The sequence below is a fragment of the Hevea brasiliensis genome, chromosome 13 (assembly GCF_030052815.1).
Source record: "Hevea brasiliensis isolate MT/VB/25A 57/8 chromosome 13, ASM3005281v1, whole genome shotgun sequence".
Lineage (NCBI taxonomy): Eukaryota > Viridiplantae > Streptophyta > Magnoliopsida > Malpighiales > Euphorbiaceae > Hevea > Hevea brasiliensis.
The window spans coordinates 70618014-70623593 of NC_079505.1; positions in this window are offsets into that span (position 1 = coordinate 70618014).

Below are 5580 nucleotides of genomic sequence, written 5' to 3' on the forward strand. Positions count from 1 at the left end.
TGTCCAGAGATGAATATGCTACTGCACTTCGAATTGAGCAGATATGCCCCTACAGCAGTAGCTACAGAAACTATGAAGGTGAAGAGGTTCCTAAAGGGGCTTAACAGGAGGTATGCGAACCTGGCCATGATGTCGGATCAGTCTTTTGATGTGGTGGTTGATCGAGCCAGACAGATTGAGATTAGCTATGCTGTGGATGACAATGAAGAGCAAAGAAAACAGAGCGTAGGGTTCTCGTGTGTCCTTCCATGGGTACTCGGACGGTGGCTGTGGTAATTACAGAGGAAAGGGTAGGAGCAAGAGAAGTGGTTTTGCATACGCACCACGAGGATCTGCACTGTGGTACGGATCCAGCAGCGGGTCACGCCTGGGTACAGCAGCCTGGTCCAGTTCAGATCCTCCTTGGCACCTTGTGCACAGTGTGGGAGAGGACATTCAGGACCTTGTTTGATGGGATCAGAGTATGCTTCAGTGTGGCCAACCGGTCACTTTGCTAGAGAATGCCCCATGTTCACGAGCCACGTATGGGGTCACGTGGTTCATTGCTAATGTTCCTCGCCATTGTATCCGGTGCTTCCAACATGGCAGTGATCGATCATGGCCAGGCCGAGGACAAGGGGGACGTGGAATTGGAGGCAGATCAGGAGGTAGAAGTCAATATCAGGGTTCTGCCACTCAGGGTAGGGGACAAGCTCGAGTTTTCACCCTGACCCACCAGGATGCTCAAGCTTCAAATGCAGTTGTGGCAGGTATTCTTCTGGTCTGTTCTTATGAGGCTCGTGTTTTGATAGATCCGGGTGCTACGCACTCATTTGTCTCCCCTGTGTTTGCCATGAGGTTGGGTAGAAACCCTACAACTTTAGAGTGCCCTTTGTCAGTAGCTACCCCACTTAGTGACAACATAGATGTAGACATGGTATTTCCGGGTAGCCCAGTGGTAGTGGATGGAAAGATCCTCCCAGCAGACTTGGTTCCTCTACCAGTAATGGATTTCGATGTAATCCTGGGGATGGACTGGTTGGCAACTCATTATGCCACCTTAGACTGCAGGAACAAAAAGGTGTATTTCCACATACCTGGTGTGGAAGAGTTTAGTTTTGATGGTGACAGGAGCTTGGCTCCATATAATTTGGTGTCAGCAATTAGTGCTAGAAAAATGTTGAGGCGTGGATGCCAAGGGTATTTGGCATTGGTGAGAGATACATCTGTAGAAGGTGTCAGCATGGAAAATGTTCCTGTTGTCAGAGAATTCATGGATGTCTTCCCTGAAGAGCTTCTAGGGTTGCCACCGTAAAGTGGAATAGAGTTCTGCATTGATGTTATTCCGGGTACAAACCCCATATCGATGCCACCTTACAGGATGGCACCAGCAGAATTGAAAGAGCTGAAGGAGCAACTACAGGAGCTTTTGGACAAGGGTTTCATACGTCCGAGCACTTCACCCTGGGGTGCTCCTGTTTTATTGGTGAGAAAGAAGGATGGGTCATTGAGGTTGTGTATTGACTACAGACAGCTGAACAAGGTGACTGTGAAGAACAAGTATCCACTTCCTCGGATCGATGATTTGTTTGATCAGCTCCAAGGAGCTAGATTCTTTTCCAAGATAGACCTGCGGTCAGGCTACCATCAATTGAGAATCAGGAATGAGGACGTGTCCAAAACGGCTTTCAGGACAAGATATGGTCATTATGAGTTCTTGGTGATGTCTTTTGGACTCACTAATGCACCAGAAATTTCATGGACTTGATGAACAGGTGTTCAAGCCATTTTTGGACCGCTTTGTCATCGTATTCATAGATGACATTCGTATACTCTCGGACCGAGGAAGAACACGTGTGGCACTTGAGGATGGTGTTGCAGACTTTGAGGGAGCACCAGCTATACGCCAAATTTTCGAAATGTGAATTTTGGCTAGAAAGCATCTCATTCTTGGGACACGTGGTTTCAAGTGACGGTAATCAAGTGGATCCCAAGAAAATTGAAGCTGTAACTGATTGGCTTAGGCCTACAACAGTCACTGAGGTGCGAAGTTTTCTGGGTTTAGCTGCTACTACAAAGCGTTTTGTGCAAGATTTCTCCAGATAGCGGCTCCCTAACTAAGTTGACCAGAAGAATGTTCCATTCATTTGGACAGATGATCGTGAGGTGAGTTTCCGTAAGCTCAAGGAGTGTCTAACCACCGCCTCGTGTTGACACTACCCGTGAGTGGTGAAGGATACGCTGGTATCGTGACGCCCAGAGTTGGCCTAGGTGTGTTTTGATGCGAATGGAAAGGTAGTGGCTTATGCTTCAAGGCACTGAAGAGGCATGAGCGTAACTACCCCACCCATGATTTGGAAATGGCGGTGTAGTCTTTGCACTTAAAACTGGAGACACTACCATGCGGTGAAGTGTGCGAGATATACACCGAACACAAGAGTTTAAAGTACATCTTCCAACAGAGGGATTTAAACTTGAGACAGAGGAGATGGATGGAGATTCTGAAAGACTATGATTGCACCATCCAGTACCACCCTGTGAAGGCCAATGTTGTGGCAGATGCCTTGAGCAGAAAATCTTCCGCGCTTTGGCGCACATTTCACAGAGAAAGACCATTGATTCAGAAGTACATGAGTTGATGGATCAAGGTCTAATCCTAGATCTTTCAGATGAGGGGTATTGTTGGCTCACTTTTGGTGAGGCGAATTGAGGGACAGTTAGAGTTTCCCAGCACAGAGACCAACAATTGATGAAGATCATAGAAAGAGTACAGCAAGGTGAAGGTGGTGAGTTTGGATTTGCCAATGATGGCGCCCTAGTGCAAGGTTCTAGGATATGTGTGCCCGATGTGGACAACCTCAGGAATGAAATCATGCAAGAGGCACACTATACACTGTACAGTATCCACCCAGGTTCCACCAAGATGTACCATGATGTGAAAGATAGCTACTGGTGGAATGGCATGAAGAGAGACATAGCAGACTTTGTGTCCAAGTGCTTGACTTGTCAGAAGGTGAAGTTTGAACACCAGAGACCGTCAGGGAAGCTGCAAGAGCTCCCTATCCCAGAATGGAAGTGGGAAATGATTACTATGGATTTTGTGACTGGGTTGCCTCGTACCACGCGAGGATATGACTCGATATGGGTAATTGTAGACCGCCTGACCAAATCAGCTCACTTCTTACCTGTAAATAATACATAATCTGTGGCACAGAATGCCCGCCTCTACATACGAGAAAAAGTCAGATTGCAAGGAGTACCGGCTTCCATAATATCCGAGAGGGCCCCGATTCACTTCTGGTTTTGGAGAAAGTTGCAGGAGGCACTTGGCACACGCTTGAACTTCGATGCCTTCCACCTCGCATGACAGACGGACAGTCAGAAAGGACGATCCAAACACTGGAAGACATGCTTCGCATGAGTGTCTTGGATTTTGGAGGTCAGTGGGATGAGCAGCTAGCTCTGGTGGAGTTTGCCTACAACAACAGTTATCACTCCAGCATAGGGTTGGCACCCTATGAGGCATTATATGGAAGAAAGTGTAGGTCTCCTCTGTGTTGGACAGAAATGGGGGAAGCGAAAGTGCATGATGTAGACCTAGTGCAGTACACTTCAGAGGTAGTTCCTTTAATCAGGGAACGACTGAGGACAGCTTTCAGTAGGCAGAAGAGTTATGCAGACCCCAGACGGAGGGATGGAGTTTGCGATGGGCGACTATGTATTCTGAAGGTTTCTCCAATGAAGGAGTCATGAGATTTGGAAAGAAGGGCAAGTTGGCACCTCGGTATATCGGACCTTTGAGGTTACCGATAGAGTGGAGCGATTGCCCACCGGTTGGAGCTACCACCCAACCTTTCTCACGTTCATCCCGTGTTTTACTTTTCCATGCTCAGGTAATACATTGCTGTTCCTTCTCATGTACTGCAGCCGGATGTGATTGAGCTTAAAGAGAACTTGACATTTGAGGAGCACAGAGCCATAGTGGACTACCAAGTGAGACAGCTGAGATCCAAACAGATCCCTATGGTTAAGGTTTTGTGGAGGAGTCAGTCAGTGGAAGAGTGCACCTGGGAGTCAGAGCGGGATATACGTAGCAAGTACCCTTACTTGTTCAATGCATAATCATGTGTTTTATTCTGCCTTATGTAAAAATTCGAGTACGAATTTTCTTTAAGGGGGGAAGAATGTAACACCCCAAATTTTATTATTTATGAGTATTTTTGATATTTTAATTTTATTTAAATTTTAGGAATTTTTTGAGATTTTTGATTTTAAAAATCGGGTTCGATTTTTCAAAATATAAACTTTGATGATTTTTAAAAATTAATTTAAAGACCACGTGGCAAAACTAAAAATATATTTGGAGTCTACGATTTTTCTCGAGTTTTACTAATTTTTTCTAATTTTTGGACCTCGCTTTCCCCGAGGCGAGTAAAAATTCAAAATTTTGTATTTCGAATCGAACCGCCGAATCAAACCGGACCGGATCGGACCGTCGAATCGAACCGGCTCCTTTCCTTTTTCTTCTCCCCGCGCGTCGTCCCTCTCTTTTCTCTTTCTTTTCTCTCCTCCTCCTCCCTGCCGCTCGCTCCGCTCCCGCCGATCCGCCACCGATTGGACCGGTCTTGTGTCTAAAATCATCTACTCGGTGAGAGCTTTCCATAGACACCAAGAACGCCTATATCCATCTAGCGGTTTGTCCGATTTTGGCTCGGGAAGATTTTAGCCCATTTCGCCTATTGGGCTAGATTTCTAAAATCGTGAATCCCACGAGGAAACCGAGGCCACCAAAGACGCTCCATTCGCCGAGAGCTTCGCAACGACATAAATTTCGAATTTTTCCGACACCGCTTTTTGGTGGGTCCCACTAACTTCGCAGTGTAATTTCGAGCATTAAATGAGCTTAGAAAATTCGAAAAATTTATGTGCTAACCCCGTGTTATGGGCTTCGTAGGTATCCTCGATTCGCGGAATTCGGCGATTGGCCAAGTTCGCAAATTTCGGGCCGATGCACCGTGACCGGAAAAGTCTCCGAATGGGCCGAGGTTTTGGCTAGCCCCATTGTCGATGTCTCGAGCGCGGCCCCCAAGTCGGAATCGGCAAAGGTAAACCCAACCTAGTTTTTACGTAATTTTCTAGTGCTTAAATAGGATTAAAAATCCATAAAATATTCGTGGTAGCTTAGAAAATTACGATTCTTTTGCAATAGCTTAGTAATATTGCTAAGGACCATGGGCAAAGTTTTATAATTTTTAGAGCTTGTTTGGCTTTTGCAAAATGATCAATAATAAGGACTAAATTGAAATTTTGCGTATTGTGATGGATGATTGATTTGATGGGCCCAGGAGGGGCTGTGTGATATGATTGAACTGTTGATGTATGGATTGTGAGTATAGAAGTGCGTTTTTAGCCCTTTTGCGGGTTGGGTAGGTCCTAGGTATAGGGAGACTCTGGGATTTTCACGACTTAGGACGTAATTGGTCTTTTCTTTATTTGTATTGAGTCGATTGTATTAAATAAATGTAATATGATTGTCGTGTGAGCCGACAGCCTTCTTCCTCCGCCCACCGCCACAGAATTTGTCACAAGTCCGTGAGTAAA